The following is a 26,178-nucleotide window of genomic DNA, read 5'->3' as shown; positions in this document are numbered from 1 at the left end:
CATTGGTGGACTGTGAAACTGAATTGCAGTTCTCTGCCCGCTGGGTAAGCAGCAATAATGTCAATCACCCACCCCTATTTGACATTATTGCTGCAAAACTGGCATGTGCATGTCAACCAGGAAAACACACTTAACAGGAGGGAGGCAGCCACTCCAGTTCCAAGCTAAAATGACAGTGCTTATTTAACCCTCTGTCAGGGAGACTAGCACAGAAGGCAGACAAACTCTGATAGGCTAGATTTTCCAGATGTTCTAGCTATAAATTTCAGCCTTTATGGGAGTGCCCCAACTCTTCCCACCACAGCTGCTTCCTCCAGATGTTCACCTCCAAAGCTTTGATGTCCAATCATCTGTCAGAGATATGTGGTCTCCACTCCCATTAGTGACCTACCACTCCCAACCATTACTTGGAATAGAGTTCCCACTGAGAACCACTGTCCTCAGCTCCCCCTGAGACATAGCTGTTGTGATCTCATAGTTTTCATGTGGCTCTTGAAATTGTTCTCCACCTCTATCCATAATCAATCAGGGAATCACAACATTTACAGTCACAACTCCTTGCCCAGTTTGTGCTTGAGGAAATGGTCCTGTACAGCCATGGAGGGAACCAGTGCAAGTCCCCCGCACAATGCCACTTTAGTGCTAATTTCTAGAATAAAATTTGCATACTATATGAAATTAAATCTTGTAAGCCAACTTCAAAGAATTACTTCAAACAGGAATTTTAACATTTGTAGCTACTGTATAGCAAGATGTATAACTGTCAGGTAGGTCATTGTTTCTCTGATCGGTAATCACTCTGAAACCCTTTCTGATTTTTGACACCAGAAGTTCACATTGACTACTTTATCTAGTACATTCTGAAATCCATGTTCTTTGCCAGACGATGCCAGTTTTGCTCAGTCAAGTTTTTCCAGAAGTCATTGCTGTCATAAATAGAAAATATTTTGGAGTGCCCATGGAGATAATTTATTTAACTAAACAACCAAATGATGTGCTGCCTTCAGGATTTTGTGATGTTTGGATAAGCCGAGCTAATGAATAGTTCTTTGATCTTGATGTAAAGGAAGAAAAGTTTGGTTTGTGAATGAGTCCTGCTGGTGATGGATTGCAGTTTACAAGGTTCTGTATCACCTCTGGGTGCAGTAGTATTTTCAGTGACTTACTCATGTGCCCTCCCACCAAGGTTCAGAGGATCCCCTTGACTGTTTTATCTTTCATGTGAGATGCCGCAGTGAATTCAAGCAGCTTACTTGAAAGTATCTCGAATAGGCCTTGTAACCCCTCAAGCCTGCTCCATCATTCAGTAAAATTGTGGCTGATCCTTGATATCAATTCCACTTCCTTGTATACTTGCCCTCTCTCTTGATTCCCCCAGAGTGTAAAATCTGCCAGTCTAAGCCCTAAGTAAGACCTGAGCATCCCTCTCAGGTGGGGAGTTCCACAGCCCTCATTGCTCCCCTTCTCAGCCCTAAAAGGCTGACCCCCTTTTTGCAAGATTCTGCTCCTAGTTCAAGACTTTCTAGCCAGAGGACACCTCTGTGCATCCTGTCAGAATCTCTCAGAATCTAAGGCTTCAACGGAATCACCTCAAGTTCTTCTCAACCCCTGAGGGAATAAGCCCATCCTATTCAATCAAGTACAAACTGGGGAATTGAACTTGAGACCGCTGAGATATGCTTGAATACTCACTGGATAAGTTCACTGAGCCATCGAGAGATTCCAGTGCTACTTTTTAAAGCTGAGCTACTGCTGTTGCTACATAGTGTAATTTCCACCTGAGTATAGCCATCAATCTCTTTGTGGCTGATATCCCAGATGAAATATTCATAACATGGCTGATCAGTCCTTGATAAAAACAAGCCTTGACAATGCCCAGTTTCCTGAATCAAATGACAACTATATTTGTTGAATAAAATATACTAAGGATTAGATCCAAAAGAACCCACATTCAAAGGCATGCATGGCTTTCAGCTGGATAAATGCAAATTAATAGAATTTGATAATAAATAAGCCATGCTCAATTTACCTCTCAAGCAGTTTTGTTTATAAAGCAAGAACTTTGCATCATTCTGCTGTAAATACAGGGTGACACTTACTTGAAGAGATGCAGTGACATACTGTATATAAATAACTTGAGTGATTTATACACAGTAAATATTTAACTGATTGGTAAGTTTGCAGGCAACATAAAATTGGGGAAGTTATAGACAGCGAAGAAGGTTGTCTAAGGACACAGTGGGGCATAGATCAGTTGGACAGAGTGATGGGAGATGGAATTTAATCCAAGCAAGTGTGTGACAATGCATGTTGGGAAGTCAGATTCTGGTAGGACATCTAGAGTAAATGGCAGAGACCATAGGAGCTTTGATCTACTGAGAAAACTTGGGTGCAAATCCATTGCTCCCAGAAAGTGGTGACACAGATGGATCGGGTAGTGAAAAAGGTATTCAGCACAGGTCAAGGCATTGAGTATAAAAGTTAGGACATCATGTTGCAGTTGTACAAAACACTGGTTAAACCACACTTAGAATATTGGGTGCAGTTCTGGTCACACACTGCAGGAAGGACATGGTAACAATAGAGAATGTGCAGAAGAGATTCACCAAGGTGTTGCCTGGAATGTAAGGCTGTAATTATAAGGAGAGATTGGATAGGCTGGGTTTATTCTTACTGGAACGTAGGAGGCTGAGGGGTGACCTTGTAGAGGTTTATAAAATTGTGAGGCAAATGGATGGGATAGACGGTCAGAGTCTCTTCCCCAGGGGAGAGGAAAGTTAAAGGAAATCTGAGGGGAAAGTTTTTCCACACAGAGGGTGACAAATATCTGGAATAAGCTGCCAGCAGAGATGGTGAAGACAGATGCAATTATGTTTAAAAGGCATTTGGACAGGTACGTGGATAGGAAAGACAAAGAAGGATCAAACCTAATGCAGGCAAATGGGTCAAAAGGACTCGTTTTTGTGCTGGGGAAGAAGTAGGCTCAAATTGCCCTTGTTCCAGCATTCATAAAGATCATGGCTAGTCTTCTACCTCAGTTCCATTCCCCTGCTTTATCCCCTTAACTTTGATTCTCTTAACATTCAGAAATCTGTGTTTTCAATGAACACAAAGATGGAGCCTCCACTGTCCTCCAGAGCAGAGAATTCCAAAGATTCACCACCTTCTAAGTGAAGAAATTTCTCCTCATCTCAGACCTGAATGGCCTACCCTTTATTCTGAGGATGTGACTCCTCAGCCGGAGGTAACATCCTCCCTGCATCCACCTAAATTAAATCACAGCAGAGATGAGCCATTATGGTTGAAAGATCTTGAGCATAAATGAGAGTTGATGTACAGGATCAGGAAGGTTAATCAACAGCCTTAGGAGAAATTCTGCTGCATTCTGAACAGCATGATGACAACTTCATGAGGGTGTTGCCATCCTTTTGAAGAAGGGAGTAAAACAGTTCCAGCTCAGTGGAAACCCATCAGCCACAGGAATATGAGAACCAGACAGAAAGGGAATGACAGCAACATTTTCCTGATTTAGAACCATGATCCAACAACTAACAGTGATGAAGAAGCAAAAGAGAAATTCTACCTCATACTATAAGTCCAGTTATATGGAGTAGCATTCCATGGCTTAACTGTCATCATGGGGAGCTTGAATGTCAAGATCATTAAGAACTACATTAACATGAACAGAGCAATGGTAAGATCTGGGTTTGGCACAATGAATGAAATGGCAGAGAAGCTTGTTGTTCAGTTTAGTATGAATGACCTAGTCATTTATGGAAGGTTATTCCAATATTGTGAAATTCACAAGTTTACATGGTGTTCTCAAGCTGGTAGAGATGGGACCACTTTGACCAAATGATTATCAATGGCAAATGGTCGTTCTCACTCACAGATGTAGAAGAGATGTTGCCATTGATTAAGCTAAAATAGAGCAGTGTGGGTCCACCAAAAAAAGGGATATGGACGTAATGACATTGTCATGATAAAGTCCACTGATATAGGGAAAGCCTGCAATTAAAGAATAAGTTATTGCACCCGCAAATCTAGATGGAGAGGAGGGGAATGTAAATGAGGACATCACTAAGAAATGGGACAAAGTGGACTAATGTTTAGAGTCCAGATAGAAGCAAAGACAGGAGTGGAAGCTGGGCTCTGTGGCATTTCAGTATATGGAATACCCTGGAAACCAGACAAATCCTGAAGAAAAAAGGTTCTCGACACAAAACCCCGGAGGATGAAAGACTAATACCATGAGAAGAACACTAAAGTACATTGGGACGTCAAATGACTTTCAAGAGCAGACAAACAGCACTCTATTGATAACCTGGCAACACACGCTGAAGAATGCTGCTGCCTGTGACAAACAAGAAGATCATGTCAATAAGATGACGCAGCTTATCAGTGGCAAACGTCAACATGTCTACTCATCAGAGACAAACAAGGTCATCGACTGATAACAGTGAAAAAGAGGAAATGCACAGGACAGAGCGCTTCAAATAATTCCCGGAGAGGAAGCCATCTAAAAAGGAAGCGAATGTTCGGCACAGCTTTGTAGGCCGAAGGGCCTGAATTGTGCTGTAGGTTTTTTTCTGTGTTTCTGTCTGGGAGGTCTAATAAAGGTAAGACATAAATTATGAACTGTAGGGCCTGAGGGAGTTTTGAGGGACAGAGGGATCTTGGTGTACAAGTACATAGAACTATAGCTCTAACCCCAGGTAGATAAGGTTGCAAAGAAGGCATATGGCATGCTGGCCTTCATTAGCTGAGGCATAGAATGTAAGAACATGCAGGTCATGGTACAACCTATAATAACTTTGGTTCAGCCATATCTGGAGTATTATGTGCAGTTCTGGTCACCACGCTATAAGAAGGTCATGATTACACTGGAGGGGGCAGAGGAGATTTACCAGGATGTCGCCAGGGCTAGAATGTTTCAGTTATGAGGGGTTGTAATAAATGTACACAAAATTATAAGGGGCATAGATAAAGCGGACTGTGAGAAGCATGTCCCCGTAACCGAGACATCTGGAATGAAAGGTTTAAGGTAAAGAGTAAGAGGTTAGAGGAGATCTGAGGACATTTTGTTTTGCACATTGAGGGTGGGTGCATTGCCTGAGAAGGTGGTGCAGGCAGATACTCTTACAATATTTAACATGTATCTGGATCATCACCTGAATCACCAAGGCAGGGAAGCCTGTGGGCCAAGTGCTGATAAACGGGATTAGTGTAGATGGGTACTTGATGGTCAGCATGGACATGGTGGGCCGAAGGGCCTATTTCTGTACTCTATGATTCAATCATCTTGATATCAAGACAGGCCCTCCAACAAAGAAAAAGATTATCCAATGCATCAGATCCATGAACAAAGGGAAAGCTCCTGGTAATAATAATTTGAATATAGAGTTGGAAGCTTTTATTCTGACCCTTCTATTCACATCGGTCTCAGAAATAGAAAAAGTACCAGATGTTCAGACCAACATGGTTAAAGGGAAGGTACTTAAGAAAACAGCACTTAATGCTCCTAACAACTTGTATGGTATTGGACTTTTATCTTTGCCCAGCAAGGCATTCTGTAAGATCACAGTACAGTGCTCTGCTCTGCACAGTTCTGCTCTGCCCTTGACTGCAAGAAACTGCAGAGAGTTGCGGACACAGCTCAGCACATCATGGAAACCAGATTCCCCTCCATGGACTCTGTCTACATTTCTCAATGCCTCAGTAAAGCAGCCAGCATGATCAAAGACCCCACCCACCCCGGACATTCTCTCTTCTCCCCCCTCCCATCAGGCAGAAGATACAAAAGCCTGAAAGCATGTACCACCAGGCTCAAAGACAGCTTCTATCCCGCTGTTATAAGACTATTGAATGGTTCCCTCATACGATAAGATAGACTCTTGACCTCACAATCTACCTCGTTGTGAGCTTGCACCTTATTGTCTACCTGCACTGCACTTTTCTCTGTACTATAATACTTTATTCTGCATTCTGTTATTGTTATACCTTGTACTACCTCAATGCACTGTTGTAATGAATTGACCTGTATAGACAGTATGCAAGACAAGTTTTTCACCGTATCTCAGTACTTGTGACAATAATAAACCAATATAATTTACCAATTTAATCTAATTTAATTTTATCAATGTATACCAAAGGCATTTTGATAGCTTTCTCAGTAAAGAGCAAACCAGTTTTCAGAAAAGGTATGGATACACAGACCCAAGTTTTACTCAACAGAACATAATGGAACATTACTCATAATGGCAAATGGAAGCTTGCCATAAACTTCACAGAATTTGAGCAGGGTTTTGACAGCATCCACTGGGTCAGCCTGTGGCACATTCTGCAGGCATGGAGAATCGCTATATCTATCAACAACATTATCAGAAACTTCTGCTGCAACTTTTTGTCAGTATTGATCACAGAGAGCTTAGTTTTAAGGTCAAAACAGGAGTGTATCAGGGTGTGTCTTACCTACAACTCTCTTCAACATTACAAAAGACAAACAGCTGGAGGAACTCAGCAGGCCAGGCAGCATCTGTGGAGGGAAAGGACCAATGCAGGGTCTCGACCCGACATATCAACAATTCCTTTCCCTCCACAGATGCTGCCTGGCCTGTTGAATTCCTCCAGCAGTTTATTCTTTGCTCAGGGTTCCAGCGTCTGCAGTCACTGACAATCGACACAGAAGACCTTGCACTCTACCGTTGCCACAAAACAACAAACTTTGTGACGTATGTCAGTGATAATAAACCTGATTTTGATTCTTGTGTCTCCTTTTCAACATTGCCATTGGTTGGATAATGCAATGCACAATCGAAGACATGTCTAGAGGCATCAGATGGACACCCTTCCCATCTCTTGAAGATCTTGACTTTGCAGGAGTGCCTGCTCTCCTTTCACATAACTGACAGCACATAGAAGACAAAGCAACCTGACTGAGGTCGGGTCCCACCACCGCACAACAGGCACCACCGGTTGTCTCACCCATTCCAGCAGGGAGGTGCAGCAGGACTGTATGTGTTTAGACCCAAAAGATGGTGAATAGCTGCTATCCTGCTATTGGGTGCCAGTAGAGACAGAAGGACAGACGAGTGATGAAAACGTCCTGCTGCAGCCACACCTTTTTAACTATGGTCAACACCTACTCTGGTCTTTTGATATCCATTCATTCCATGGAGGCAGACCAGGACAACACCGTCTGTGGCCTTCAGCAGCTTATATCTTACTACAGGGATCCTCTCAAAATACAGTCTGACAATGGATCCCACTTTTCAGGACAGAAGGTACAAGAATGGGCATCTGACAATGATGTGCGTTGGCTGTTACACATTCCCTACTACCCCTAATTGAAAGAATGAATGGACTGCTCAAACAGTAGATTGAGTTTCTCACACCTATCCACACCTTCAAGAGGTGGCTGTCTGTTTTACCACAAGCTCTGTGTAATCTGAACAATGGCCTCCTGCTGAGTGGATCACCGATACAGAAGTTGACCAATTCTAATAGCCTCAGACCTCTCCCCACTCTCACTCCAGCTTCAGCTTCCAAAATGTGTAGGGGTGGGAAGGTATGGGTACATTACCCAAGCAACCTTCCGCCAATGGCTGAAATCCTTGCGGATGGACAAGGTAACACATTTGGGGTTTTAATACAAGGATAATCAGTGCTGGTTTGTTTAGATTTGATTTGTTAAAGAGACTTTTGGATAGGTACATGGAGCTTAGAAAAATAGAGCGCTATGGGTAAGCCTAGTAATTTCTAAGGTAGGGACATGTTCGACACAGTTTTGTGGGCCGAAGGGCCTGAATTGTGCTGTAGGTTTTCTATGTTTCTAAAACCTACACAGAGCGAATAAGAGACTTTACTGAAAATAAGAGCAGACTTTATCTTGAGTGGAAGTTGATTTCATTACAGGAATAGCTAAAGGAGGATGCTTGATGACTGGGAGAATCAAACTGCTCAAAAACAATATGCCATTGAGCTGTGGAAGGTGAGTTAGAAACCTCAGGACTGGTGAATGCTTAAAACACTTGCTAGAATTGGTTAGAGATGGAAGAATTTTGTTGCTGCTCTAAACGCAAGTGTTGCAATAGGTAGCAAGTAAGTAGGTAGGTGATCAGAATGTGGCCCTGGGCTTGGGAGGATTGCAGGGATGGGAGGCAGGAGAGTTGGTGGCAACAATAGCGGCCGGCAATGATGTGGTGGTGGAGGGGAATGGAGGTCAGGGTGTGGTCAAAACAATTAGGAGAAAGCATAGTATTTTCTTGAATGGGGTTAGATTAGAATAGCATTAGAAGAACCTAATTGTCCCAGGCATCACCAACAATGTTCCCTCCTTTGACAATGAGGTCCAAGTTTTCCTGCAATTCTACAAAAGGAGCATTCCAAGGGAATGGCATCACTTGTGCACATCTGACAAGATTTCCATTTCATCATGCAAGATTGGCTCATGACTGGAAAGCGCCTGGTCAAATTTCCAGAGCAACAAGAGTAGTTGTTATTGTTTCACCTCTGAAAAAAAAACATTCTCATGCTACTGACTATTTGCCTTCTCGTTCAAATTAAGCTCTTTCTTTTATAGATTTTATTTCTAACTGGCATCTAAATGGTGGATGCTTGAGCATATTCACAGGCAATTTACTGCAATGTGGTTTTGTTGTTGGAAACAATGGAAAATCAATTACATGTAGTTCTGATACTAAAGTCTTTCTCAAGCAGCTCTCAAATTACCTAAATGGTGGAATAGGCCCCACCTTCTTTGGATAAATGAAGACAATATTGATGGCATCCAAGAAAATTGCTTTATGAAAGTCACCAATCTAGAACTATTTTAGATCTTGTGCTGCATTTTGAGTTGGTAGATGGATGGAAAATACACATCAATATCCAAAGGGTCCAAAAATGGCTTTTAAAGTACCCAAGAGGGATGGATAAAAGATCTCAGCAGCATTAATCTACTGCAGTGGGAAAATTTAGCTGTCTATTTCCTGAATTGACTTTCTTCTTAGACTGTTCCTTCATTATGCCTGGCTAGTCCACTCAGATGTAGCAGGTATACCACCAGTAGCAGATTTTATGAAGTCACGCATTTCCCTTGCCTCTGTTTCTTAGGCTGTCTTCTCTTCCTATTGTTCATTTAGTCACACCATAATAGTCACTGTGCCACAGTATAATGGCGAACTTTTTGGCATTGATTATTCTTTGGTTGTAATCAGAATTCCAGGTTGAAGTTGCACCCAAAATTGCACTAATTTTGAGGAGTGTTTCTCTAATTTTGTTTCTCATTTATGTATTTTTGAATACAATATCGGCAATGAATGACTGTAATTGGGCAGTATTTAAAAATAATTTTTAACAAGCAAAGTTTAAATTAAAAAAAATCTGTGATATGTAGAAGCGTGATAACTTGCCCTGGTGGGATTAAGGCAGCTGACAATAGTCATAAGGAGATGCAGCACAGAAAAAGGCCCTTCAGCCCACTAAGTCCATTCTGACCATCAACCACCCATTTACACTAATTGAACATTAATTTCATCAACTCCCCCCAGATTCTACATTCACCTACCCACAATTTACAGTGGCCAACAACTTACTGACCTACACATCTTTGGGATGTGGAAGGAAACCAGACCACCCGGAGGCGACCCAAGTATTCACAGGGAGAAAATGCAAACTCCACACAGGCAACACCTAAGGTCAGGACTGAAGCCGGTGCTGTGAGGCAGCAGCTTTACTAGCCGTGCCACTGTGACACCCTGGGCTTATCACATTAAAAAAACATTTTTAATCATGGTGTCAATCTACTACCTACTAATCATTGAAAATCACCTAAAATAGAGAATTATTTAACTTCTGTGTTATAGTAGTGCAATATCGAAAAATTAAAAAGCTTTTGAAAATATGCCTTCTATCATCCTTTGCTTAAAAATTGGGCATTTAAGAGTGAAAAGTGATTACTAGGAATGACGTCTAAGTTGAGTAAAAATGTTTGCGCACTTCATATTGAGAGCTGGTGATTAAAAACAAGTAATTTTAAAGGGAAATTTAATCTTATTTTTAGAAAAGAAAGGCATATGTTGCATCCATAATGTACTTCTGGGACACCAAAATAATAATGACCCATAATTTTACTGCAGGTTCACATAACCTTTCCTCATTGTTTAGGTTTTGATTTGGAACTGAAAAAGATAATTTTCTGATTTTCATTTTCAGAAACCCTTTTTCCTCAGCTCCCTGCTGAAACAGGAATCTCTTTACTTCTGGGTGATAAGTGGAAACAGATAAGAAAAAAGGAAAATGGGCAGACAAAGCCGTGTGCGGGGGGAGGGGGGAATAGGAGAAGAAACCCTGATGGGTGGTTGTGGGGGTGATGGGCAAATGGAACCTGGAACCAGGTGAGGAGGGGAGGTGGGGATAACAAATCTAGGTAGTCGGGGGGGGGGGGGTGGGGTAAGAGTGAGGGGGGGGAAGGTGGGGGGAAATGGAAAAGGTGAACGAAGGGAGAGGGATCACTAAGGAGTGGGAAGTGAAAGAAACACAGAGGTTGTGGGTTACCTGAAATTGGAAAATTCAATATTCATACCATTGGGTTGTAGGCTACCCAAGTGGAATATGAGGTGTTGTTCCCCCACTCCTACTGGTCCACCTAGGTTTTCTCTCTCTTTGTTCGCCTTTATTTCCCTCCTCTCCCCACCTCCGTTATCTCCGCATCACCTTCCAGCCTCTGTCACTACCTTCCCCCTCCCCTCCCCCCCCCCCATCTGGTTCCATCTACCCTTTTTGTTCTCATCTATTTCCACCTACTACAGAGTTTTAAGTCTCTGTCTCAAAACTGCCCCCTCCCCTACCTGGCGCCATCTGCCCATCATCCCCCACCTCACCTGAAACGTTGAACATCCCTTTGCTTCCCCAGATCCTTCTCGACCTGCTGAGTTCCTCCAGCGGTTTATTTTTTTGCATCTGTTTACTTCTCTTTGTGACACCTGAACTAGGTCAACATATATATATATATATTCCATTCTATAACCTTTATAATGCTGACAGCAACAGGGGAATCTCTGTGTCCCAGAGCAAACTAATTTTCTTTTTTTTTAAGTCTACTTCTTCCCCCCTAAAAAATCAATGTGATATAGGCTCATGTTTTTATTTCCCTGTGTGAATGTATTTAGAACTGGAATAATTCAGAACTCTATTATTCTTATACAAAATGATGTTTTTTTGGGGGGAAAAGGTATTTTGTTGTTTATATATTTGTGGGGATAAATGTACTTCATCCTTTATATTTAATTAAGGGTTTTGTGGAGCTGGAACCTTGCAGTGGTTATTATTATGACTATGATTTAAATTAATTTTAATATTATTATTATTAGTTATTATTATCATGATGCAAAGAATGTGTTGCCGTAATTTACCCAATCACATTTAGTTATCATTCAATACTGGGAAGAGTTCAGATGAAAATATTATCTTTGAAGCATCAATTGACACATTAGGTTTTCAAAGGAATAATCATTAGTTCCAATCTGTCCGCAAGTTGGAGGAAATTTGCCCAATAACTACTGAAAAGACAGTCATATGGTCTTGAGTGGGTGTGACAACATTGGAGCTATTGTTTAACCTTTCACACTGGCTTTATTAATCAACATATCCTACAGCTCAGGTCTCTGTTGTAATTTACTCTTTAGAAATCATTAAAGCCTTGCCACTTTCATTTTAAGCTCTTGACTGAATTGTTAGAAGCAGCAGCAATAAATAAGCGTTGTACATATTGAAAATGCTCACAAGCCAATGACATTCACACACATGATCCTGCTCAGTTGCACAAACCTTGGCAGAGTGGTGGAGGTTAGCAATGGAAGAGCCCCAGATCTGGGCCACTTGTAGACAATTATCATCAATAACTGTTGACTGTATCAACCTACATATCAAAGTGATGGATGGATATTGTTCTCCCCATTCCTGACACACAATTACAAATCCTTTGGTAATGTCACAAAGTCAAACCAATATAACTAATTTTCCCCTTCCTCCCTCCATCAGCAATTATTAATTAAACCTGCATGTTATGCACCTATATTAACAGACTGGAAAGTATGTGCTGCTTTTTCCCTTCCCTCTACAGTGGCTGAGCATTACACCAATATATTTATGCATACCTATACTAATCTGCTAGATATCAGATTTATCATATATATAGACTCTGCAATTCACCATGAATAAAACATGATGACCTTTGTAGTTCAGGTCACATGGTACGAGAGTGCTTCCGATTAAATCGTGGATTTAATTTGAGAGTTTGCCATTCATCACTGTCAATCATATCATCCATCCTTTATGGGTGGTATACATTGCACTGTGTAACGTATACCAGAGTACATTTACATGAATAAAAACATCAGGGAGTTCTGAAGCCTAAGAAATGTGAACTTTGATATTGTGGCATGTAATTCACTTGAACCTCTTAATTTTTAGCTGTGAACATATGTATTTTACTGTAACTATCGGCATAACAACCAACACATCATCACGTATTTCCATCCATTTCTGAAAGAAAAAGCCAATGTCGAAAGTTACTTCATCCCTGATCATTTTTATATTATTTTCCTGAAAATAAATGAATTGAGATACTTTATTTCTAACTTTCTCATTATTTTGGATCGCCAATGAACTATTAAGTTGTTTAAATGTTTTTGAGACTGTCATTTGTTGCTAGATTCTTACCATTTGAATTAAATCCCATTCCAGAGACTAGAACACCAAACTCTGGACTGACAACTGAAGGATTGCTATATTGTCAGAGATGCCGTCTTTTGTGTAGGATGCTTAAACTGAGGGCCCTACCTGTTCTCTCAAATGGAGGTAAAAGATTCTTGAAGAAGGGTAGAGAAGATAACCCTACTGTCCTGAATAAAAGTTATCCTTCAGTCTATGTGGCAAGTACATTAACAGGTCATTACTGGATTCCTGTTTGTGGAAGTTTGCTGTCCTCATATTGACTGCCACAATTCCTGTGCAAAAATAATGACTTCAATTCAGGAGCACTTAATAATCTGCAAAGTGATCAAAGATGGTGTGAGAAGGGATATAGAAATGCAAGTCTTTCCTTCTCCTTCCTTTATGTTTTTGATCTAACATTTTGGGTGCTCACTGTGCATCAATATTCAGTGTAGGCAGGCAGCTGTATTTCTGTGGTTGGTATTCCATTTACAGTCTGTCAAACAAGGTCTTAGTAATGGGTTCTTGGCTTGACCCTGATAGAAGGAAATCCATCAGCTGGCAGACTCAATACTTCATCTACTGACCAATAAATGGAAACATTTACACATGGCCATTAATATACAGCTATAAAATATAAAAAAATTATTTGCCACCCACCTATCTGAATATTGATGCTGTTGATGACAGCTGTAGGCGGTAAATCAAATGCATCTTAAAGCAAGGATAACTTGCAAATTACAGTCTGCAATTAATTTTCTTATATTAATTTCACTTGCCTTTGGTGACTGTTTTTAGTTTTAGCACTGTTCTATTTCAGTTTAGCTATTTCACCCTGGGAATTAAATTATCAAATTTTGATTTCAGCATTATTTAATGTGCCTTTCTGTTCCTCGTCGTGTAATGGAAAAACTATAACTAAAAATAGATAATTGTTGTTTAAATCCTGGTTTACAGTTGTTCAGGATTCCTGCACCAACACACTTAAAATGCTAATGTCTATTCTGACACAACGGTTCTTCAAACCAGCAATATTTATTTTCTCGGTTGTCAGGTGGCTCAGCAGTGGAAATGCCTCAGAATGCTAGCAATTATTGTCCATCGTAAATTGGCCCTGAATTGAGGAACCAGTTAAGAGTCAGCCATGTTATTGGGTCTGGAGTCACACATAGACCAGATGAGATAAGAACACCAATTTCTTTTATGAAACTCCTGACTTATTTAACGACTTGTATTTAAATTCATTAGTTTGCATGGTGAGATTCAAATACATGTCTTTGGATCAATGGTCCATTATCTGGATTGTTAGTCCAGTAACATAACCACTGTACCACCATTCCTTACCCCATTCCATTATCTGCTACCTGGCTCAACCCACTGACCATCCTCCTCCAACATAGAATGCATTGATGCATAGATTCCTCCTTGGAGTACTGCTGCCAATCCTGCCTGGTCAAACAGTACAGTCTTGGCAGCAGGATAATGGAAAGGATCAGAGGGACACAAATCTGAGCTCAGCAAAAATAGATTTTCAAAAAGCAAAGGAATGGCAGATGCTAGAAATCTGAAATAAAAACTAAATATGGGAGACACTCAGCAAGTCAGGCAGCATCTGTGGAGGGAGAAAGAGACTTAATGTTTCATGTTGATGATGCTACATCATAAAGTTCTGACAAAGGATCATTAACCTGAAATATTAGCCTTGTTTTTCTTTCCAAAAATGGATTTCTACTATTTTAAACCATAAATGAATGCAAAAGTTAAACTTGAACCTGCTAGTAGAGCTGCAGTCTTGCAGTATCAGAGACCTGGGTTTAATCCTGGCCTCGGATACTGTCTGTGTGGAGTTTGCACATTCCCCCTGTAATTATCTGGGTTCTCCAGTTTCCTCCCACATGCCAAAGACAGGTGGGTTGGTAGGTTAATTGGCTACTGAATTTCCCTGGGGGACAGGTAGAATCTTGGGGGAGAGGGGGAGAGGTTGTTGAGAAGAATGTGGGGAGAATAAAAAGTGGGATTGATGTGTAGACTAAGTGTAAATGGATAGTTGATGGTTGACACATTCTTGGTGAGGTGCCTGGTTCCATGCTGTATCTCTCCATGAAAACCAGAATGATCTGTTCACAAGGTTAAAACAAAAACATGATGGTGAAAGTTTGCTAGAATAGAACTTAACAAATATAACAGAAATTATTATAAATAGTTTTTCTTTTAATTAATTCATTGGCAATGCCCATCCCCGATTGCCCTTGAGAAGGTGGTGGTGAGCTACCTTGAACCATTAGATTCCTGCTGGTGAAGGTACTCTCACAGAGCTGTTCTGGCAAGAAGTTCCCAGATTTAGACACAGAGATAATGAAGGACCAGAAATATATTTCCATGTCAGGTTGGTGTGTGACTTCAAAGGAAACTTGCAGTTGGTGGTTTTCCATACATCAACTTTGTCCTTCTTGCTTGTAGAGGTCGCTTGTTTGGGAGTTGCCACAGAAGTAACCTGGACAAGTAATGGCAGTGCATCTTGCAGTAAACACTGCAGCCACCGTGCACCAGCGTTGGAGGTTGATGGTGTACCATTCAAGTGACCTGCTTTGTCTTGGATACTGTCTAGTTCTGTGAGATTGATGATGCTGTATTCAAGTGGGTAAGTGGAACGTGTTCTGTTCTTGACTTCTTGTGACTTATGCCTTGTAGATAGACGAAAGGTCTTGAGGTGTCAGGAGAAGAGTCACTCACTGCAGGATACCCAGCCTCTGATCTTTTCTTGCGGTCACAGTATTTCTGTGTTGGTCTGTTTGAGTTTCTGGTGAATAGTTACCCCCAAGATATTGATGGTGGGAGAATCAGCTAAGATAATGCCATTGAATGTCAGTGCTCAGTGGTCAGACTCTGTGTTGTTGAATATGATAATTGCCTGACATGCTTGCGATGTAAATATTACCTGCCACTGATCAGCCCATGTTTGAGTGTTGTCTAGGTCTTGCTGCATGCAAGCATAGAGTGTTTCATTTGCTGAGGATTTGTGAATGGAATTGTGATTGTGAAATATTCAGAAAATATGTCCACTTCTTGCTTTATGATGCAAGGAAGGTCATTGATGAGGCTACTGAAGATCGTAGGGCTGAGGACAATGCTCTGAGGAACTCCTGGAGTGATGTTCTATGATTAGGATAATTGACCTCTGACAGTCACAACCATCTTCTGTTATGCAAGGAATGATTCCAACCACTGGAGTAGTTGCCTTTGATCCCACTGACTTTGGTTTTACCTGGGCACCTTTATGCCACACTTGGTCAAATATTGCCTTGATGTCAAGGCGATCACTCTTGCCTCAGCTCTGGAATTCATTACAGCATTGGTAACAATTGACCACCATACAATCCTTGTTTGGACCGAGGTTATGATGAGGTCTGGAACTGAATAGTCCTGGTGAAACCTGGACTGGGCATCAGTGAGCAGATTGTTGGTGATTAAGTGCTGTTTGAAAGCACTGTTGATGACATCTTCCATCATTTTGACAGTGCATTGATTGGGCAGTAATTAGCCAGACTGAATTTGTCCTACTTCTTGTGAATAGGACATCCTTGGGCAATTTTCCTTATTGTGAGGTAGATGCCAGTGTTGTAACAGTACTGGTACAGCTTGGTTAAATGCACAGCTAGTTCTGGAAAGCTGGGATGTTGTCTGGTCTGGCCTTTGCTGTACCCAGTGTCACTTCTTGATACTGAATGAACTAAATCAAACTGGCTGAAGGCTGGCTTCTATGATGGTGAGGACTTTGGGCAGAAGCTGAAATGGATCTTCTTATGAACATGCTTGCAAATGTTTCAGTGTTCTCTTTAGCACTTATGTGCTGGGCCCTGCCATTATTGAGGGTGGAGAAGTTCTTGAAGAACCCTCCTCGCATTAGCTGGTTAATTGTCCACCATGTTCACAACAAGAACTGGCAGCACTGTAGACCTTCATCCTGATCTATTGGTTGTGTCATTGCTTAGCTCTATCTATTGCATACTGTTTTGTTATTTAACACACATGAAGTCCTGTATTGTAGCTGCACTCAGCTGGCACCTCCTACTTTTTAAATATGCCTTGTGTTACTCCCTATACGTCCTTCTGCGCTTCTCATTGGACCAGTCTCAATTTCCTTGGCTTGATGGTAGTGGGAGAGTGAGGGAGATGTCAGGCCATGAGGTTGCAGATTGCAGTAATGTACATTTTTTTCTGCTGCTGCTAATGATCCACAGTATCTCATGGGTATTCAGTTTTCAAGATGCATTCCGAGATGATTCCATTTGGTAGGTTCGTAACGCCACTGAACACAGTGGCGAGGGTCTTTGGTAGGAAGACAGGTCTTCGTTTCCAATAACGACTGTGCAGTAGTCACTTTTACCAACACTGCAACATTTAAGTGGCATCTAACACTCTGTTAATTTGGTTTGACCAATTTATTTTTATATTTAGAAACACAAATTTCATTATATATCTAAGTTGTAGCAGTGTCAGCAGCAGTTACAGAAGCACAGTGACCGATCTGATTTTTGTTTGCATCTCAATAGCTTAGCAGCAATATCAGTCATTGCTACAGCAGTCAAAAGCATGGCTCATTCTTCACAAAAATATTTGACACAGATGACAAAAGCCCTGTTGGCCTGCATGAGAATACTAATGGAGTGAAAGAGAGAGTAGATACTGGAGCTGTTTCAGCAAGGGTAGCATTAGCAATGTACAGCAGGTAATGACAGAGATCTTGACATCAAGTATTTGCAGCAACAAAAGTCTTAGCCAGAGACTCAGGTGGAGTAGCAGCAGCATAAGGATGAGACTGAATGGAGGGAATATGTTAGGTGATAGACTAGCAGAATCTTTTAAAATTCATTTTTGACTTGAGTTCTTTGAAGAATGTTTCCATTTGCATCTCATCATCTCCACACTGAGAAGGCACCATCCTAATAGTGTCTTCCAAGGTCAGTACAGAAAGATATGAAACAAGCCTTGAAGCAGTGTTCAATCTGTCCTTACTCTACCACAATAGACAAACTAAGTTCAGGGACTCTTTGTATTGAGAAAGGCAATAGGTAAATCTTAGGTTCAATGTGACTGCACTTTTGTGTCTTTTAAAGCCTACACTTTGTTCCAAATCATTTCCAAAATTAGTGCACTTTTGATTATTATGTATTTGATTCCATGTCACAGCAAAACATATCTTATCCAAACTTGAAATGGGAGCTGAGAAAATGGAGTTAAATCACCTGCTAAACCAATACTTTATCTCGTGCTAATGTCCAATCTGCAAAAAAAATCAGGGAATTAGAAAAACCACAGTCAAAAAATTGTTAAGATGATTTTCACCCTGAATCACGTGTAAAATCTTACCTGCAGGGATCAGAGCTGCCACATCATTCTACTGTCAATCGTCAACAAAGTGATGGATGTTATTGCTGCCAAAAGCACCGAGTGGCACTTATTCTCCAATAATCAGCTCGCAGTTTGGGCGTTGCCAGGACTACCTGCCTACACAACTCATTACAGCCTTTGTCCAGACATGGACCGAGGAGCTAAGCCTAGAAGCAAAGTGAGAGCAACTGCCCTCAACATCAAAGCAGCAGCAAATGACTTCAAGAAGCCCTGGTAAAACTGAAGACAGTAATCATCAAGAGGAAGATATTCCAGTGGTTGGGATTATAACCTGCACATGGAAAGATGGCTGTGGATTTCAGAGGTCAATCATCCCAGCCCAAGGACATTACCACAGGGTACTCGCCTGGGCACAATCGTATTCAGCTGCTTCATCAACAATCTTCCTTCCGCCTTGAGGTCAGGGAATGTTTGCCGATGATTGCACTATGTTCAATTCAATTTGCAGATCCTTGGAAAATGTATAAGGCCCATGCCTGCATGCAGCAAAACCAAGACATTCAGACATAGGCTGATAAATGGCAAGTGACAATTGATCCACAAAAGTCCCAGGTGCCCTGCCTGATCTAGCCTTTCATTGACTTTAGGTGAAACCCTCTAATCATTTTCCATCAGCCTCTTTCGCGATACTGGTATTGAATGACTTTGCCCAAACATTTAGGTATAAGAAAATGCACTGAATCCAGCATTTTCATAGAAAATGATTGAATCAGTGTCAATTAGTCTATTTCCTATTTGCTCTATCTGGTTTTTATTCAGTTTCTGATTATGGATATTATATTGGTTAATCATTAGAGACTTATTACCTCTGCCCAAAAATTTCTTGAAGAAATGCAACATATTCACTTACACTTGGGAATGTCTGGTCCATGACCACTCAAGGTGCAGAAGGAGGATTTGGAATTGAGAACCTCAAGGCCTTGAGAACTCAGTAGCATAGTATTGTAGTTGGTAGGGCTGCTGCCTTAGAGTTCCAGTGAGCTGGGTTCAATTCTGACATCCATGCTATCTGTATGGAACTTGCATCTTCCCTCCGTGACCTCATGTTCTTCCCACATTGAAAAGGCATACTGGTCAGTAGATTAATTAGCCACTGTAAATGACCCCAAGTGTAGATGGGTGGTAGAAGTTCAAGCTGGCATGGATGGACATTGAAAGAGAATAAACTGAAAGGAATTATGTGGGGAAATGGAATTGACAGGATTGCTCTGAGATCCAGCATAAGCCCTATGGGATGAATGGTTTTCTCTATGTCATATGAGAATAAGCATCAGGAGCACACTGAAGCCCTGCATAAGTTCAGAAGGAGTCCACCACTTCACTGTCTACCTGTCCACACCTCCTCCCTCCCCACCTCACACCTCCCTATTCCTGACAGGCTCCTTCTGTCCCTCTGTGAAAATTTCTGCTCTTCCCACATTGGCCTCATTAGTTACCTCATAGCCCCCTAACCAAGATGGAAGCAACTCATCCTCAATCCCAAGCGACTCTGAGAAGATGACTTCTCATCCACTCTCCACTTTTCATCTTTGATGATCCATGTTTGACAGTTTACTGATATTCCTCATGAAGTCTCCTATGTTTTCTTGTGGAAGGAATATTAATGTATGTAAGTATTAAAGTTACAAAGATAGCAATTTCTGTTGCCCGTGATTTTTCCGATCTTTTTCATTTAATTGACCCAATGTTTAATTAACTAATTCAAATGTAAGCAATAGAACTAAATAGTGATGTTGAGAGAGAAATTTGGTAGGCTATGAAAAGGACCTTTTTACAAATGTTGATCCAGTACTGGAAAGGCTGATTATCTTCCATCTGTGATAATCCGAGCAGCCCTATGTCCGGCAAGATGTTGCAGCCAAATTAACCACTGTATTCCTGGCCTTTGGAACAATGGGATCAGAACTAAAATCACTTTCAGGAACCCTCTGAAAGTAAGATGATAGCAAAGGTTTTCAATGACCACATACTCCAAGTTGCCTGTAAGAGTCTTATTGATGCCATGATATGAGTATAATGTGAACATTTAAACTTTAAATGAACAGAGTGCTGGCTCCCAAACATGTGCCATACCAGCAGAGTTAATTTCGTAAAGCATATTTATAAAGCCCTGATGTTCTCATGAACTCAAGAGGATATCTTCATATTGGGATACAAATCTACTGACATCCATGAGATATGTTTGAAGTAGTGAGAATATGTGAGTAATCTCAATGTATGATTTGTCACAGCGAGATACTCAGTCTCCAATGAGTCATTCACTCATCCTTGTGCATAAAACACCTATGTTCACAAACACAATCTGATTTATGGTTTTTCAACTCCTAATCAGCCATTTATTGTTACTACTTGAAAAAAATTAGACTGCAGTATTTTTCAATGCAAAATGTCATCAGGTCTGATAATTAGATCACAAGAACACAATTTTTTCAGAACGAGTGTGTCATCTCTGAAACAAAACCACTGAGAAAAAGTGACAAATCTAAAAACCTCTCAATGATTCATTTCATCATATACTTATGTTGAAAAAAATTACCTTCTGATCTTGCAACATTAACCTTATTACTTGGTTCACGTATCAGAGCCACAATGAAAAGTGCAGGCATACACACAAAATTCACTGCTAACTTCTCATCAGCTTCATTTTGCAATTGGGTTTGCATCCTGTCCTAAGACCAACATTAAGCAAACCCAGCACACTTGTAATTAATTTGGCAGCCAATACACTTAGAGACCAGATTAGTAACAAGATTGTTACCAACTTTTTTAGCATGAGAAAAGACCGAAACAAGGATGAATTTCTCCCCTGCAGGTTCTCCCCCAAAATCATTCAGCTAAAAAAAACATTAGATTGGTGGAAAGAAGAGGTCTCCCTGCCTATATCAATTCATTTTGCTTATTTTCTTGAGGAAAGCTATCATGAGTCAGATTTATCGCACTCATTTTCTTAATGCTTGTGTTTTTTTAACTTTTGGTCATGAATTTCCACAAGATCATTCACAAGGTCATACACCATGCCCCCAATTAATATGCTAATGATTCACATGGCTGTAACACTGGAGTTCCTGAACTGGTCATGGTTAGACATTTGTATGAACAATATCATTTCTTTTGGAAGATGGGAAAACGGTCTCTCATTTTATTGCCTTTCTCTCTGTCATTCCCTTACAAAGCTGAGCTCCTTGTGCAATGTCAACTGTGACTCACAGGATCGTATCTTGCCCCTTTAGCCAGAGGATGTTGGGTCCAATTCCCATTCTTGGTTCTTAAACACAAAAATCCTCTTGGAGTATTGCACTGTTGGAGATGCCGTTTCTTGGATACAACAGTTTTGTCTGCATTCTCAGTTGGACTTAAAAATACTTCAAACAAAAGCTGGTGAGTTATCCCTTTGTATCCTAGTCAATATCAATCCCTAGTTCAACATTACCAAAACAGATTACCTGTTTTTTCCCCCACATTGTTGTCTATGGCAGCTTACTGAATCATTATAACCTTCATTGTTCACTCACAGAAAAACAAGGAAAATATACGTGAATTAAAGGCCGCCACACTTCCTGCATTACAACAGTGACTACACCTGATACGTACTTCATTGACTGTGTAGTGCTTTTGGATGCCATGAAAGAAACATGAATGGAACTATATAAATCTAAGACAGTATCCTTCAACATGCACCCAAAACATCCCACTTGAGTACAATGCCTCACAATAATCCAGAAAAGGAATTTTAAAAAATAAATCCACCTACTATTTGATGTATAAATCAAATTTAAAAAATCATTTTGTGCACCCTTTGAAATATTTGTACCCATTTGCAACACATATCCCACCATTGGGAAATTGGATTGGGAATGTTTTGTTGGGATTTACCCAAGGGAGGGTGGTATTTCTCTATTGTATTTCACAGAGACAATGATGTTATCAATGTGCTCAGGGTGCATTTCTGACTTACAGACATAAGCTGGATCAATAAGTCGTAAACTACGACCTTTGCTGTTCACTCATAATGAAGCAAAGAGCATGTCAAGCAGTAACTGGGGAACCAGATATGAATTTAAGGCTTGCCATTGGGACATCACTTCTATAAGCTCTGATTCCAGCACATTGATTGACATGTGTGGTCCTTACATGGACATGATATCTGACATTGGATGAATCCCAACAGGAAGTACCCAAGAATTTCCCAATAGGTGGGATTCCAACTACAGACCAAGGCCTGGTCAGGCTGCTTCAGAATATGGGCATCCGCCATATTCTCTCCCCAGCCCCAAATTTCCCACTCGTCTCTTGGTTTCCCACACAACCCCATGATGTTCACCTTCCCTGTGATTTTCCATCTCTTTCCCTATTCCCCCACCTCACGGTTTTCCACCCTTGTCCTATGGCCTAGTATTTTCCCTCACTTCTATGGCAGCCTATGTGGTGAGAACATTTAACACCCCAACTCGCTTCCTAGCAGGCAACATGTGAACGAGAAGGCAGCTGGGAGCTGAAGCACCTGCTGGTCTCTATGAATGCACAACTTGACTTCCAGCACAAGTGATGGGAGAAAACCATGAGAGCAATTTCTTAAAGCGAGGATGTCCCAATTCAGCAATATTTTTGGTGACAACCGCTTTGTCTTTAGGACAAAACATAAACGTTAAACACACCAGAAATCCACTTTCTAGACTATTATGGTGCCTGACTGAGCTACTATGTGGATTAATAATCAAGGTAAACAAAACTAAATTATATTGTCAATTAAAGTACAATTGTGTTTATCTCTGTAAATTGGGACTACTTAAATTGATCAGACTGTCTCTGCTGCTTATATTGTTTTGTCATTGAAACTTGAAGCTAAAGTGAATTTGTTAAGTACATCAAACTTACAAACAACAGGCACTTAAATATAAATTTCATGTTTGGCTTATGTTATAATATGTGTTCATGACTGTAAGAAATACTAAATGTGTCTATGTTCATATATAGAGTTTTTATAAACCTTTTATAATCCTGATACTTGTATCATGATTTGTGGCAGTTACTTTGAATGGCTCTTGAAGTACTGAGCAACTTGTATCATTTTTAAAGATATTTTGCATAATTGTTTCAGGTATATTACAAAACACTGGGACACAAAAATAATCATTTAGGAATCTACTCAGCAGCGTTGTTTCTGTAGTTGGTTAATAAGATATGTTCACGAGATAAAATACTATCACAAACAAGCGTATATTTTTGTCAAATGCTCTACTTAATAAAAACCTCACAAAACCCAAAGACAATCTGTTCATTTTTATATTAATGTGCATGTGTGGTCTGAGGGGAATTTTTATGAAATTCATTTGGAATAAAATTAGCATTAACTAAGCTTACCAAGCAGAAATGGAACCTCTATGAAAACTCAAGGGTCGATAGGAAAATGGGTTAGGGGAGTGAAAAGAATAAATCATTATATTGGTTTAGAGAGCGATTGAATTGCATTCTTCCATTAATATAGTTTGGTGTTGACGGACGCATCTGATTTGCAATTCCTTTGGTTAGAAAATACTAAATGATGTCGGTAATAATATTGATGATTTAATTTCAAGGAACTAAGCAGTAAACCATTTATTTCTGCTGGAAACACTGGCAAATATTTTCCAGGATAACTTCATTGCCCAGATTTTCTCAAACCAACTGATTTATAAAGGAAAGAATAAGTGAAAGTCGAGTTTATTGTCATATGCACAAGTACATGTACGTACAGGTGCAATGAAAAACTTACTTGCAGCAAAAATAAAGATAAAATAAAGATAAAAATAAAGATCAGAACCACTTGATTGCACATTTCAGCATATTCCAATGATGCACAAGCTAATGCTTTTATGCAGATGACCATGGAGAAAAATAACATGGGCTTCTGATAATGATTACTAACAGTATCAACGCATTTAGATGTCTCCCCACATAGCACAATATGGTGATCAGAACAATATACAATACTCCATCTGTGTCCTAACTAATGTTTCGTACAACTTGGGCTTGACTTCTGTTGCTCTTCACCAAAGAATATTCTCCAAATTATTATGTATTGACAACATCTTCCTAACAGCCAAGAATTCTCTTCCTCATTATCAATCACACTGGTGTCATTGGCAAATTTTTCAGTTGTTGTCCCTTTTTTTAAGTCAAAGTCATTAATATAAATATGAAAAGCTTAATAGTGAGCCCTGAAGAAATCCACTGCAAACTGCCCTCCACTCACTAAAAAGAATTGCTAAATTCTACATAGGATAAAATAAATGGACCTCTTCCATATTTCTTGTTTCTTCCTTAAAAAATTCAACCAATTAAGTCAAACACAACTTTCCCTAAATAAATCCATATCTGATTATCTGAAAGTCTCTGAATGCTGATTTATGCTGTCTCTCACAGTTTTTTTCCCAGGAACCTGCCCAGCACTGATACCAGAGTTACTTAGCTGAGCCACTTCTCCTCTTTTAAACAATGGTACGTTAACTATCATCCAGTCTCCCAGTACCACCCCATATCCAAAGAGGATTGAAAAATTAGAGCCAGCTTTATTTTCTCCCTTGCTTTTTTTAAGGGCAGGATACATACTAACTAGGCATGCTGATCTATCCACATTTAAAGATGCTGCACCACTTAACATGTCCTCTTTTGCTTCGCTTAACTTTTTCAATACTTCACATTCTTTCCTTTCAACATCAATGCTTTGATCACTTCCCTCCTGTATGCAAAGTAATCATCCAGCACAATGCAGATATCTTCTGCCTTCACAATCTGGCTACTGATTTGGTCTTTAATAGGACCAAAAATTTCCTTTGTTATCCTCTTTCCAATTATCCAGTTTACGAAAGATTAAGGTTTTCCTTGATTTTACCTGCTAACAGTTTCCATGCCCTCTTCTTGCCAATCTAACTTCTTTTATAATTTCATCCCTGCATTTTCTGCACTCCTCCAGGCTAACTACACTGCAAGTGTGGCATAGTGCACAGCTAGTAGTGCTTTTGCCTCCCAGCTGCAGCAACCCCAGTTGACCTCTGGTGCTGCCTGCACTGAGTTTACACATTCTCCCTGTGATTGCATGGGTTTCCTCTGGGTGCTTCAGTTTCCTCCCACATCCTAAAGATGAGTGGGTTGATAAATTAATTAGCTATTTTAAATTGTGCCTAATGTTTAGATGAGAGATAGAATCTAGAGGGAGTTGATGGGAATGTAAGGAGAATAAAATGGGATAAGTTTAGGATAAATGTAGATGGGTGCTTGATGGTTGGCATAGACTTGGCAGGGCAAAGGGCCTGTTTCTGTATTGGATGACTCCATAAGGACATAAGAAAATAGGAGCAGGTTCCTTGGACCCTAAACCCTGCCCTGCCATTCAATATGATCATAGTTGATCTGCCCAAGCCTTGTCTACTCTTCTGTGCCAGTTCCCTACAGCTCTCAAATTCCTGATTTTTCAAAAATTTATCTACCTCCTTTTTAAACATCCCCAGTGAACTAGCCTCCACAACCCTGTGGGTAGAAAATTTCAGGGATTCACCACCTACGGTTTTCATGTCATAAGTTCAGTTTTGGCCGTATTTTACCCAGCATGTTTCTCAACATCCATGTGTGTCTAGATCTGGGAGATTCCCTTTTCTTTCTATTGGAAACATATTCGGCCTGAACCCCCACCATCTCCTCCATGAATGCCTCTCAGTGCTCTTGCACTGATTGATCTTATAGGAGCTATTTCCAGACCAGCTTTGTTAGATTATATTACATTATATTTCCAGACCATAAGGCGTAAAGCTGGCCTTATGCCAATTTAAAACTCTTACTTCTTATCTATCTCCATTCTTTCCCATAACTACGTTAAACTGCTAATTGAAAATTTTAACTTAAATGCATTTCAAGATTTTTTCACTTTCCACATATTTTAATTTTACTCTGCTAGTATCCCAATTAACATCTGAGTGGTTGAAATCCCTGGCTATTATCACATCACTGGCAAGGAATGATTTTTTTGTACTTCTCAGAAGCTAGCTTCCATGTTTGCTCTTCTGTCTCCCTTTCTGG

General features: G+C 40.3%; 1 protein-coding gene and 1 long non-coding RNA gene across 3 annotated transcripts in view; one reads left to right on the top strand and one right to left on the bottom strand.

Moving 5' to 3' along the window:
* samd14 (sterile alpha motif domain containing 14) overlaps positions 1-26,178 on the bottom strand; it is a 134,839-nt gene that overhangs the window by 73,911 nt on the left and 34,750 nt on the right. The gene's annotated exons all lie outside the window — the stretch shown is intronic.
* Positions 4,346-23,380, top strand: LOC127583152 (uncharacterized). 2 transcript variants are annotated; one of them, XR_007958217.1, is made up of 4 exons: positions 4,346-4,619; positions 15,175-15,355; positions 18,091-21,504; positions 21,641-23,380. It is a non-coding gene; the product is annotated as an uncharacterized LOC127583152 (long non-coding RNA). The 2 variants fall into 2 exon arrangements; XR_007958218.1 differs by lacking the exon at positions 21,641-23,380 and adding an exon at positions 12,745-12,858.

The sequence above is a fragment of the Pristis pectinata genome, chromosome 25 (genome assembly GCF_009764475.1).
Source record: "Pristis pectinata isolate sPriPec2 chromosome 25, sPriPec2.1.pri, whole genome shotgun sequence".
Lineage (NCBI taxonomy): Eukaryota > Metazoa > Chordata > Chondrichthyes > Rhinopristiformes > Pristidae > Pristis > Pristis pectinata.
Note: the sequence above shows the minus strand (reverse complement) of the source record. Positions and strands in the feature narration are given on the sequence as shown.